Source organism: Mus pahari, chromosome 12 (assembly GCF_900095145.1).
Source record: "Mus pahari chromosome 12, PAHARI_EIJ_v1.1, whole genome shotgun sequence".
Lineage (NCBI taxonomy): Eukaryota > Metazoa > Chordata > Mammalia > Rodentia > Muridae > Mus > Mus pahari.
This window is the reverse complement of record NC_034601.1, coordinates 87,845,952-87,860,211: the sequence shown is the minus strand read 5'-3', so window position 1 is coordinate 87,860,211 and position 14,260 is coordinate 87,845,952. Positions and strand designations below refer to the sequence as shown.

Genomic DNA, 14,260 nt, shown 5'->3' with positions numbered 1-14,260 from the left:
TGTGTGTGTGTGTGTGTGTGTGTGTGTGTGTGTGTGTGTGTGTGTGTGTAGACCAGAATTTGATGTTGAGTGTATTCCTCAAAAGCTTTCCCTAGGAGCCCTCTACTTTTGGGGTTATTTTTTTGTTTTTGTTTTTTTGTTTGTTTGTTTTTTGGTTGTTTTGTTTTGTTTTGTTTTGAGATAAGCTCTCTCAATGAATCAGGATTGTGCCATTTTTGCTAGTCTGACTGGCCAATAAACTCTAAGGATCCTCCTGCTCTGTTTCCCAGCACTAGGGTTAAAAATGCATGCCACCATGCTGGGCTTGTAGGTGGGTGCAGGGAATCTAAATCTGTCCTTATTCATGCACAGCCAGTACTTTATCTACTGAGCCATCTTCCAAGTAAGGTTTATTTTATTCTGTCTCCATATGTGAGAGAAAATATATAATACCCATCTTTCCGTTACTTTAATATACTTGTATTAATTTAATTAATATTTATATTAATTCTTTGAGAATGGCACACATTGTATCTTCATCATACTCACTCCTGACTTATCTCTTGATTCCTCCCAGATCCACCCAGTGTCTGGGCACTTTTTTTTTTAATTTAATTTTATTTATAGTTCATTTTTACACTCCATATTCCATTCCCCACCACTCCCCATCTACTCTCCAACTGTTTCACATCCCACACATCCTTCCCACCCCACCCTGTCTCCATGTGGATGCCCCCACCCCCCACCCCACCTGACCTCCAAACTCCCTGGGGCCTCCAGTCTCTTAAGGGTTAGGTGCGTCATCTCTGAATGAACACAGACCCGGCAGTCCTCTACTGTATGTGTTGGAGGCCTCATATCAGCTGGTATAAGCTGTCTGTTTGGTGGTCCAGTGTTTGAAAGATCATGTTACTTAAGACTGCTGGTCCTTCTATAGGATCACCCTTCTCAGCTTCTTTCAGCCTTCCCTAATTCAACAACTGGGGTCAGCTGCTTCTGTCCATTAATTGGGTGCAAATAACTGCCTCTGACTCTTTCAGCTGCTTGTTGGGTCTTCCGGAGGGCACTTTTAACACAATGATCTCCAGCCTTACCCATTTCCTGAAGGTCGGTGATTCCACTCTTCATGGCAAAGTGCATATCACAACTGGGAGAGATTGCCCTCAGGAAATATGTCCTTCCAGCATAGCCCCAGGGAAAATTGCCTTCTTACTGGTCTTTAAACACCAATCTACCCGACCTAGTCCCTCTCTGTCCTTCCTTGTCATCATCCCCACCGAGTAGAGGTGGCTCTTTAGAGACAGCACCATACCCAACTGAAGCTGCTGAAGGAATGCCTCCCCAAAACTTCCCACTATCCTGTCCCTCACCCCAGCATCCAGACCAACACTCTGTCCTGGAGTCTCTGTTTTCAAAATACATCTTAATTTAAGCCCGGGAAACTTCTATAACTTTCTCCAACCAGACTCTCATCCTCTGTGTCTCATCCCATCCTCATACACCAGACAAGACCTCCTCCCTCCCGGGGAAGCACTCTCCTCTGTCCAGGCTCATTTCTTTGTCCTTCTGTGCAGACCCCTGTTTCTTTTCTCTCCTTTGTCTAATTGCTATTCTTGCCTCTAACTGAACCATTTCTTCCTAGACATGAGTGGCCATACAGTGACCGACAAGTGTCCCCTCATCATGTAAACCAAAGAGTACTGTTCCCGTTATTTGAGTTTCATCGGTCGTTGTTGTTAATCCTTAAATAATCCCTTTAAAAAATCTAATGTCATTTTATTTTCTGAAGGATTTATTCTGGAAAAAAAAATCACAAGAAATCTAACTAGAGTAAAGATTAATGGCAGACGCTAAGATCTGCACAGGCAAAGCTCTGATCATTAACAAACTAAACAGGGTAATTAGGTGCACAGTTGAATGCAGTGTGCGGGCTTAAATTAGCAGTGTGTAATTGAGCCTCATTTAACTGTGGGAGAAGTACACTGAGCAAATCTTAGTTACAGGAGGAAAATGTCTTTGTGAGATTGCTCTCAGAGTGTTTAACATACATATGCTAGATGACTCTGGACTTAGGGTTTGAGCTGGTTCCACATGCTCCCCTCCCCCAACTACAGAGGGTGCAGCATTACTTCTGGTCCAGTGATTTCTCTGTGCAGCTTAGCCTGTGCTGTGTCTGGGCTGACTCTGTGTCGCCCTTCTGCCCTTCCTCGACATCACAGATTACAGCCTTCTGGTGAGGGGAGGTCACTGCCTAAACCAGAATGCCTTATCTCCTGATCTTATTTTGGGGGGAAACCTCAGATTTGTTCTGCCTGAATACCCAGTCATTTAATGCAAGGTAAACAGGAAAGGACAGGAACAGGAGGGAAAGGAGAGGCTGCTGTCACAGGCCAACGGTGATGCCATTAGGTGCAAAGTCAGGCAGGAGGGAAGCAGCCGCAGCTGAGGGGGATAAGGAGGTGGGAACATGGCCACTTAGGTGTTTTGAAAGCAGGGATGACAAAGATCAAAGAAATGTTGAAAGTGTTTCTCTCTGCTACATCCATGCCCACCAGTGGACTAGCCTGGGAACCAAGAGAAATTAGGCCACCTTTGACACATCTGTGCCACTCTGGTCTTCCTGATCCTCCCGTGTCTCCGTGCTACCAGGGCTTTGTAATGCATGTGCTGTGAGCCACACCCACTGACTCCTCTTGCAGCAGGCTGCCCCAGTGTCTGCGATAGCAAGGAGTGGGGGCATAAGAAAGAGAATGTAGTCTGCTCCTCCTCCAACTCACTTCAGTATCTGCTACTTCCGTACCTCTGTTCATTTGCATATGCAAATTTATATTTATATATGCACATATGTAGTACATTGATTTATGTATCATATAGATTACCTTAAAGATCTTTCCACAACTATGGCAATTCTTCCTTACTATCCTTTTTAACGACTCTGAGTATGCGCTGACTATCTCAATACCCTAAATTTCATTCTGCTCTTTCTGAAGTGTCAGAGGGCACTATAGCTCAGTGCATATTGAGCCACATTTTCATATAGCTATATCTATGAATTTACTTAGGACAGAGCCTTTGGAGAGGGCCCACTGGGTTGAAGTATAGGCAGTACTTACAACTAAAAATAATCATACAAGTGGTTCCCCAGGAATGTTTCGCCAATTTATAAGTCATAAGACATGTTTATTTCCCTCTACCCCCACCAAGATTACGTATTCTCAAATATCTTTAGAATTTTCTAGTCTCCTGGATGCAAATAGCATGCTTTAATTGGCATCAATGCAGTTGACTTCTAACTGGGCTTTGTCCAGAAATGGAGGAAGATGAATTGCTTTCTTTGTATTTTCAAAAAACTGACATTTTTGCAATATCAAATCATCTGTTCTTAGAACATGTGGCATCTTTCCATTTAGCCTAGTCTTTGATTTTTGTCCTGGGGAGTAGTTGAGAGTGTCTTTTAAGCTTACTTTGTACATTGATAGCTGTTGCAGCAGGATATTCAATGTTATGGTTAATGGAGGATCTTGCATAGTTAGATTGTGACACAGCCCAGATTTTCATGCAACAGTGCTCCCAGGGAGATAGCATCACCCCAGTGTGACCCTGGTGTGGCCCTGGTGTGGCCCTGGTATGGCCCTGGTGTGGCCCTGGTGTGGCCCTGGTGTGACCCTGGGAAGCCAGTCCTTCAGCACCATGGGTATCCCAGGCTATGCAGTAGAAAAGCACAGGGCTGAGGCTACAGTGGCCAATGTGGCTTTCCAAAGTCCTCCCCTCTGGTGCCTCCTGTCACTGCCCTGGGCTCTTTGTCCCCTTCCTCTCACTCCCCTCACAGGAGTCTTTGAAACAGGCTGTTCCTCCACATGTAGATCAGCTCCTGAGCAGGCTGCCTCAGTCAGCCATGTTGTCAGGATTCCCATTGGTCCTCAGGTATTTCTGTGCCTGAACTTTCACATCCTATTATGGAGCATCAGGCCCTCTCACCCATGTGATTCATCCTGAGGTAATCCACTACAATGACCTTGTTTCCAAATAAGGTCAAAGTCCGAGAACTTAAAAATATGTTAGACAGAGAATGTTTTAGCTGTACCTTCATACAAGCCATCTTAAGCCACCACCCCTCCTTCAGCTCTCTCAGATAAAGCTGCCAATGCCATTCTTCCAGGGGCCATTGTCCCCAGGCTGTTCTCTGGGGTCCCATCTGCAGCTCCTGCTGGTGGCTCTAACACAGAGAATGGAGGGCATAGCAGAGCCCTGCCAGGAGTCTAATTCCTCTCTGACCTACATCTGAACTAAGAGAAATTGAGAGCTTGAAAGCCACCCTATTTCCCCTTCTAATTTAGTTAATGCTATTTGAGCGTTCCAGTTTCTAAAACGTTATATATTCATTTCCAGGATCATCGCATAACACTCTAGACTGAGAACTTAGATTCTTACTCCAGTCTCCTGACTTTCCAACAGTGCTGTGCAAGCCATCTTGAGGAACCATCATGCGGGGGTGCGGCTGTCAGTGCGAGGTGGCAGGCACAGCCTAGACAGGTTCTTTATGTGGCGTTACCAGGCGACATCTGATTATCAGAGCCATCTGCTCTTTTAATTATTATTGGCTCAGTTCAGACAGAAGTAGCAAGAGAGGGATGAAGAAAGCAAACTGAGGAAATAGTTTGGAGTAAAAAAGAAAAAAAAAATCAAGCACGCTTTTAAAATCTTTTTTGAACATTCTGCAGTCTCTATTGAAGACCTAACCCAGCTGCACAGCAAAAACTTAGAGTGACTAATGAAAGAATAATTAGCATCAAAATCCTAAAATGTGTTTGCTTTCAGGTAATAGAGTGAGAGTATTCCAGGAGAGGGGCAAGGCACTTTTCATGGTCTGTACATGAGGAAATAATCACGGTGGAATCTAAAATGATACATCTTAGCTTTTTCTCTTTTTACCATACATGTATATGTGTATGTGGAATATGTGTGCCTATTTGCATGTAGTGGGCCCACACTTATGCTGGTGTATGTGTATATGTGCACATATGTGTGGGGCCTCCAGGTTGATGCTAACTGTCTTCTTGATCACTGTACACTGTGTTTCATTTTGTTTTGTTTTGTTTTGTTTTGTTTTGTTTTGTGAGACAAGATCTCTCACTGAATCTGATGCTTGTTGATTCTGGATACTCAAGCTAGCCAACCTGCCCTAGGATTCCCTACCTCTGCCTTCTGAGTACTAGAATAACAGGCAGCTACCACATCTTCTTGGTGTGGGTTCTGGGAATCCAAACTTCAGTCCTCATGCTTTTCTGGCAAGCTCTTCACTACTGAGCTGTTCCCTCATCTAGGAAAGCATTCTGAACAGAGATATGATGACAGACTTCCTTACATGAGTTTTGATTTAACAAGTACTCTTGGAAGATATAATCATGTGTCATTGTGAGTAATGGAGATGAGAAGTTGAACAGTATGTTCAATGAATGTTGTCTTGTTATTCTACATGGAAGAGAGGGACATCAAACCAATATCATATTTGTGAACAACATATATTCCCATCAAGATATGATAAAGCTCAGCCTGGGTAAAATGAGGCCATGGGTATAAAGAATGTGGGCAACACTGCTAAAAACTTAAATCTAGGAGCTGAGACTAGAAATGTCCTAAAAGAGGTATCAAGAGAAAGAATGGAACTCAAAGATTCCGAGAGGGTTCAAGCCTGAGAGGGGAGAAAGGAGTAGAGGTGAGTCTACAGAGATGTGATCACACTGTGAATCTTAATAGGCAGCACCTATAACCTGGTGCGGTGGGACTCTATCCTGACACCTAGGGATGACCTAGTATGATGGGATCCCATAACAACATCTAAGAGATGTCAATATTGTGCCTTTATGATTGCATCAGTCTTTACTGTTGAGTGGAAAATGGGCTGGATCTGACACTGAGTTTCCTTAGACATGCATCATGCAGTGTTGAGCAGGCCTGCATGCAGACGGATCAATGGCTAGTCTGCAGGTAGGAAGAGAGAGCCTTGCTATGGGCTATATGATGAGGGCTGCATAATGTCTAACTTTCAGGACTCCTTGATGTATGTCACATGTTTGGATACTAAGCATCATATGCCAGACAGCTGAAGCAACATGACAATGACATCAAAGAAAGTTCTCAAGTTCCTACCATGAACCCACTGTACAATTGCAAAGACTTCTGAAGACAGATGCTGGGATAAAATTCTACTGAATAAATGTCTTATGCAACAGTGAGATAATACTTATGTTACAGTTTTGGATGCAGAGATCCAAGGTGTCTGATAAATCATTTCTTGTTTAACATCCCTTTCTAGCTTGCAGGTAACTGCTTCCTTGACATGTCTTCTCACCACAAAGAGAGGATGAACTTACTTTACCTCCTCTTTATATGAGGCACTAACCCCATTATATGGCCTTACTCACATTATTAATTAATTTCCCAAATCCCCACCTCTGAGTAATTTCACACAGTATATTAGAGCATCCTTGTATGTCTTTCAGACAGACAATCATTCAGTGTTTAACTGAAATCTGTGCGACTCTCCTGCTCCACATCTGTCATAGGATGTATAAAGATGTTCTTGAATATATTATTTCTTTCCATACCTCAGTGAACACAGCTAGGTCATATAACACTGTCTCAAATGTTTGGCATACATTTTACCATGATGATAACAAGTGACAGAAATATATGTATGTACATATGAAAGTACATGTATACATACATGTGTGTATATATGTATATATACACATATACATGTACATCTGTGATGCTACAGGTCAAACCCAGGACCTCATGTATACTAGGCCAGCACTTTGGTGAGCTCTAGCCATGGCTGAATGTCAGAACTGTGGTATAAACCTCTTCCATGTCACTTCTGTGCTTAGACTTTTCTAAGTGAGGTTGCCTCTTGTGATTAAAAACAACTTTAAAATGAGGTCTTGGGAGCACCTATGTGCAGCTGCCCTACTGAGTGAGATGCCTTCTGTAGTTACCCACCACCTCTGGCTCTTATACTCTTTCAGCTCCTTCTTTTACAATGATCCATGAGTCTTTGGGATGGGGGTGGTATTATATATATTTCCTTTAGGGCTAAGCATTCTGTGGTCTCTTATTCTCTGCATCTTGGCCAGTTGTGGTTTCTGTGTTAATCACCATTACTAAAAACAGAATCTTCTCAGATGATTGATGAGAGATGTATTAGTCTGAGGGAATAATGATGAGCCATTAGGAGTCAGTTTAGTATTTTGTCCATTTAGCAGTACAGTCATAGCAGATTCATCATAGAACCTATGATTCATCTGGATATATGTTCTTGGCCCTCATAAGATATCAGGTATGGGTTTTATCTTGTGGAGTTGGGTTTAAATCCAACCAGAAATGGTTGGTTACACTGATGTTGTTCACACCACTAGTATATCAGTGGGCATGTCTTGCAAGGTCAATTTCACTGTGTATAAAACTTAAAACTCTCTAAGAGCTAATAAGAGTGAAAATTTAAAAATACATTAAATCAGTGATATTTTTAAAAATGAGCCCTACCTTGCTTGTGTCAATGTGTTATGGGGACAGCATGGATGTACATGTTGATCAATCCCTATCAGAACAGAATTGTCATGCTCTTTGTCATTATATCTATGATTATTTTTAGTAATATTTTAGTTGGCAAGTCATAATTGCATGTATCTATGAGGCATGATATTTTGTGTGTATATATGTACAAATGGTTCCACAATTACACAGTTTTCTTTATGATGAGCTTTTTGAAGCTGATTCTCTCATAGTTACATTGGGATATGCAATACCTCGTTACCAGTGCTCTGACCTGGAAATCGGAGCTGTGTCTGTCTTCCTGACATCTGTGCAGTCATCTAACTGTCAATGGTAGAACAAAGTGGGTATTTCCAGTTTCCTGTCCATCTTAGAGGAACAGACTGAAGTTTAGAGAGCTAAACATCTTGAATGACATCACACAGCAGGAAGGTGGGGAGATAGCTTATTAGGGTTTGTTTCCATCAGCTGCCAGAAGACAGTGTGTTTCCATCAGATTACGAAGCCTGGGTTTTCTCTGTGATCCTAAGAGATCTCTCAAAGTAGATAAGTGTTGAGTTAAATTTTAATGGTTAAATCCCAGTGGTGGGTTTGCTACCAGCCTTAGTGCTTAACATTCCCAAATGAAACACACACACACACACACACACACACACACACAGCCTTTATTTTTTGTTTTTTTTGTTTGTTTTGTTTTTTTGTTTGTTTGTTTGTTTGTTTGTTTTGGTTTTTCGAAACAGGGTTTCTCTGTGTAGCCCCGGATGTCCTGGAACTCACTTTGTAGACCAGGATGGCCTCGAACTCAGAAATCCACCTGCCTCTGCCTCCCGAGTGCTGGGATTAAAGGCGTGTACCACCACTGCCCGACCTTTATATTTTGATATGCCTTAAACAGCACAATAGCTGGGCCACTCCCCAACCTCCACTCAGTTAATCCACCTCCTGCTGATAATCCTCCTGATAATCCAAAATTGTCACTTATGAATTCTATACCTTGGCTGCCCTGGACCCAGAGGGCTGCCCAACTGGACCATTCTCTCCTGGCTCCTTCACATGCAGGCTATGCCTCCCTGACCTCCATTCTTCTCAGGCATAGTGGCTCTCCTCTCCTTCACCTCTCCTCCTCCTCCTCCTCCTCCTCCTCCTCTTCTCCTTCCTCCTCTTCTTCCTCCTCCTCCTCTTCCTCCTTCTCCTCCTCTGCCTCCTCCTCCTCCTCCTCCTCCCCCTCTTCCTCCTCCTCCTCCTCCTTTTCTCCTAGCATACCAGATTTTCCTCCTTCCTCCTCTCTCTCAGTCCCAAACCTAGGAATCTTAAAAGTCCAGCCTCTGTCTGCCCTGCCCAGCCATTGACTGCAGGCATCTTTATTTACCAATCAGAACTACCTGGGGGCAAGGTACCTCAGTGTCTTATGTCTGGACATTCATGTAAGCACTTTTGGGGGACCCAAATTAACATTATAATATAAGCAGCATTAGGCCAAACCCACAATAGGAAAGCTTGGTCTACTTCAAACCTTTTTAAAGGGCTTTCAGCTTGATTTTGTGTAAGAGTCTGTAGCCAAACTAGACAAGACTACTAGACAAATTAGCCAACTAGAGAACAAGTCAATTAATAACACATCTTACTGGATGTAGTTAAACCTTTATGTTAGACTGGTGCAAGGAATAAATACAGGTTTGGGGATTAAATTCCAACTTCTTTCCTCCCTTCCTTCATGTTTTAGTTCTAAGACTCAAAGCTGTTTATGACAGAAGCCCCTTGGTGATAGGGCTGAGTCTTACACCAGGTTTGCATTCCTGGAGCTCAGAGACTTGCAAGCTCCTGGGCCCTGGTTACCTGCTCATTCATTCTTATCACAGGAGCATTGATAATCAGCTCAACACATGGCAGCTTTTTGAAGCTCAGCTGTTAAACCTGAGGGTTTCTACTACCCATACCACATCAGAACAGAGCTTTTAAGCATCTCCTGTTTTAATCCCAGCCTTTGATGCAACAGAACTGAACCATGGCTGAGCTTCAGGAGGCACTGTCCTGTGGGCTTTCTACCCCTCAGTTCCACGCAGGGAGACATGTGACTGCAGCGCTCCCATTCTGAGAGGACCTACTGTGACACTACTGTGCAAATGTCCATTTTCTGAGATAGTCCTGTGTCTCTAGATCAAAATACCCCCACCAACCCATTTGGTGCATCCAGGCAGGCCAACTGGACTCATACTTTGTCACAGATTTATTTTATTGAACCTACAATGATGCTCACATTAACTGACTGCAGGGTGGCTCAACTCCCCTCCCCTACAACCCCTCTGCTTCCAGTCTGTTCAGAGTTCTAACTGTACACTTGTTTCTTTACACTGGACATTAAACACATCACAGCCACAAGTGTGGAAACAGGGATAGTAGTAACCCAGGCAACAGTCTAATGACAGAGAAACAGAAAGCAGGAAAATGATGGAGATCAGGTGTAGGAGCTTAAGCATCTAAGAGCTCAGGAGCTGCTCAGTATCTGTTGAGAAGCTAGGAATGTTCCTTAGACATCCCATGATACCAGAGTTGTGCAGCCTAGTCATCACCGATGTCCACAGTGACAACTTCAAAGTTAAAAGTAACTTACTGCAATTACCCAGGTGACTGATTTGCTGAGTGTCTAACATGCCAAAGACTGTAAACTATAGCTGAGAAATATTTCTATTTAAAACTCTATAGTCTCTCCCTTTAACCTACACCAAAATAGTAATGTTACCTATAAAATTTGCCTTTGGGTAATTGTTACCAGGCAGTTCTTGACAGTCAAGGTATGTGTGTGTGGTGAGGGAGTCATATTTTATTGCCTTTAATAATCTACATTTAAGAATTTGTCTATGTTAAAAGGGTCTATAACCCATGTAAGAATATGAACAAACCATCTCTTCTACATGACTCAGGAACATCTCATGTAAAGCATCAGGCAGGGTGCAGCCAAACGCCAGGTAACAATGAAGGGTCCTTGACACAATGGAAGGCCCATCATATGGCTTTGCTTAGTTCTCATTGTACCCCAAAGGGTTCCATACACCTTGGCATTGAGATGACCCAGGGGCCATGACGTCCATAACCTTTGATGGCACAAGGAAGAAATGTTCTTCCTTGCAACATTTCTTTAACATGTTGATCCATTTCAAGATGGGAATCAGAGACAAAGAACAGGTCATCAAAGACAAGATAGGTCAGCTCCTTCTCCGTCCTCTGAACTTCTCAGGAAGTTTCACAGTAGTAGAAGATTCCGCTTCTTCTGAATTGATGTCTTATGAGTCTTCTTTATGTGCCAAGATAGCAGATTAGGGGGAGCATGCCCAGGACTATTGCAGTACTTTCATGGATCCTGCGTGAGGTTTAATTAAGACACGGAGGCTTCGATATAGTTTAAAGCTGTTAGCTTTTTGCTGGGGCAGTCCGCAGCTATCTAAACTTATCCTGACTTATCTCTCCTCCTGTGGTGGTTCTCACTGCCTGCTTCCATCTCTGACCATCTCCCTTCTGCCACACAGTCTCCCTGTCTCCTGTTTCTCTGCCTACATCTCTGCTTCCCTGGAAGTCCCACCCCTGCATTTCCTGCCTCCGTCCAGCTCTTTATTATACTGAAAAGCCACATTCCAGTTTGAACAACAGCAGTAAGGATGATGCTAATCCAGCTCTTAGGGCTGCCTTTAGGCACTGGGAACTGCTGGACCTTTACCTCGGCAGCAGCCTGCTTTCAATTATCATGGTTTCAGAGAATCGACTTTTGGGCAAGTGAGGAAAGGCAAACATTTACATATAGAGAACTGGTGATGGGCCATAGAAATGACAATATCAAAGTCCTGCCAGTATTTAGCTCTCAGTGGGCAAAGCAATCAGCAATGGAAAATGTAGGGACACACCTCCAGATACAAGGGAAAGTCACCCAACACAGGATCAGGGCAGGGCTAGCACTGCCATCATGGGTTTGCTCCTACCTTGCTAAAGAGCCGTCACAGATGGCCAACTACTTACATCTTCCCAGCTGATGGCTTGTCAATTCTCAAGGAAATGACCCATGCTCAAAGGATGACAGCATCGTATATGTTTCCTTCTTGTCCTTCCATGTGTCACTGGACTTCAAAAGAAGGAATTATTGTAACGTTATATAACCATGTAAAATACATTGAAAAAGAAAATATATTTTTCTTCCACATGGTATATACTGATAAGAAATACTTGCAGAATAATGACACATGACAGGCAGTAAAAGATTTCTCATTGCTTCCTTTTGAAGAGCAGATAAAGAAAAAAAATCTAGACTATATAGAACTTGGAGGGATTTTTGTGGCTTTCTGTCATTAAGCATATTTTCATATTTTAAAACAAATGAGTTGATAGATGCTGCTTTTAGTAATGTTAAACTCTACAAAGGCAGGGCTTGTCTTTATTGATCTTTTCTCATTCCATTATTTTGAATGGCTTTTATCTAAGATTTTTTTTCACTTTATCGATGCAAATGTCCTGTGACTAACACATGGTCCTTGCAAGACAGGAATTATGAGACAATAATGTCTGCAGCAGAAACATTTGAGGCCCTAAGTCAGGGAAGCTGGACACTGGAGATCATTCAGTCTATAAAGTACTCATCTTAGGAGCATAAGCCACTCAATTTGATTCCCCTAAACTTAGATCAAAACCAGAAATGGTGGCATGTGCTTATAATCACAACACTGTGGAGTTGGGGACATGTAGACTCTAAGATCTTGCTGACCAGACATCCTATCTGAATCAGTGAGCTTCAAGTTAATAAGAGGCAATGTCTCAAAAAAGTAAGTAAATAAACAACCCTTGTTTTAGCTTGCTTTCTCTGGCTATGGACACCATGACCAAAAGCAACTTGGTAAAGAAAGCATTTATTTCAGCCAACAAATTTCATTCTATTGAGGGAAGTCAGGGTGGAAACCCAAGGCAGGAACCTGGAGCAGAAACATGAAGGAATGCTACCCACTGTCTCATTCCCATGTTCTTCATCTGCCTTTCTGAAAAAGTCTAGGCCCACCTGCCAAGGGATGATATCATCCTTAGTGGGCTGAGCCCAAAGAAGCTGGTTCTAGTATTAGCAAACAAGTACTCTAGCAATAGGGTAGATAAGCTTTCTAGAAGGAGAGAGAGCAGCAGGAAAACAGCTCCGTTTACTTCTCTCATGTCCTTTCATCTGGTTAGAAGTTGCTGCAGATCTTTAGAGTAGGTCTCCCCACTTCAGATAATCTGATAAGGTAAATCCCAAGTGACTTGCATTTGGTTGATTCCAGATCCAATTGAGTTGACAACCAGGATCACCCTAAGGAACGATAATACTATCTGGCCTCCAGACACATGTGAACTCACCTGTACAGACATGAACATGTACAGACATGAAGATGCATGTACACCTGCCACACACATGAATGTGCATAGATACATACACTTGCACAGACATGAACATGTATACATACAAAAGCATGCTTGTGTGTGCACATGTAGAGAGAGTACATAAGGCCTCTGATGATTCCACAATGGTAGCCACAGAAGCTTTGAACTAAACTCAGAAAAACAGAAATAGAAGATGATATTTTTGCATTCTAACCTTTTTCCAGATACAAGTCACATTTTTCTCTCAGGTGGAATCAGGCCTTATATGGAAATATTCCTCAGGCAACTCCAACAGTGACAAAAGTGGCTGAGTCACCGTCTAGCAGATAGCCAAGAATTATGACAAGGACAGATTCTATACCTTTACTTGTTTCATTATCAAATTATAATTGAACTGTGTGACATGCTTAGAAATTTATAACTTTGTACTATAGATTTAGAAGTTCATATTTTCAAAGGGAAGGTAATCTCATCCTTCAGAAGCACTGGTATTTGATATTACTGTCTGTCTGTGCACCCAGAATCACACAGGTGAGAATGAGAGAATGAGACCACAGCTAAGGATGTGGAGTTGGGGATCCAAGATTGAATCCTCCTCACTGAGATGAAAACAGTAGCTGTCTGTGTTTTAGATTCATTATTTCAAACTAACCCAAAATGACCCAGATATCCACAAACATAGAATACACAAAGAGTTGAACTTTGACCTAGAATGATGAACTTTGACCTAGAATGATGAACTTTGACCTAGAATGATGAACTTTGACCTAGAATGATAAATGTTGTCTATATTCTGTGAGGGAGTAAGACTTCCCTGGAAAGTGTGTGATATATGCTAATGTTTTGCTGTTTGTTATTTAAAATTTTTTATGTTTTGTTATGTATTTCAAGTTGATGAAAAAAGTACATGTTCCTTTGTGAAGAATTTCCACCAGAAAATTTATTTTCCCTTAACTTCTGCATCATAAAAGAAAGTGCATAGTCCCAGAAAATCTAAATTAGGTATACAGCAATTACATCTCAATTTTATTACTGTAAAAGAAATAAATATCTGACAAGTATGAATTTATATGTTTATTATGTAATTTAATAAAAGAAAATATCCCAGGTTACACTAATAGAAAAGCAGAAACAGATTGGGCCCTTAAGTAAATAGGTAACAGCTTGTACCCATCGTGAGAAGATTCCCTAAGTAGACAGAATAATTCTTCTCAGAGGACTTTGCTTTGTTGATATGGCACAGTTGTTTCTATTTTACTTTTAATTTTTTTCTATTAGTTTTTGGGAATATCAGACAATATGGCTTGAGACCCCCAAGTCACCCCACCTCCAAATCCTC

General features: G+C 42.1%; 1 protein-coding gene across 3 annotated transcripts in view; it reads left to right on the top strand.

The window, feature by feature from the left end:
• Dscam (DS cell adhesion molecule) overlaps positions 1-14,260 on the top strand; it is a 566,911-nt gene that overhangs the window by 306,997 nt on the left and 245,654 nt on the right. The gene's annotated exons all lie outside the window — the stretch shown is intronic.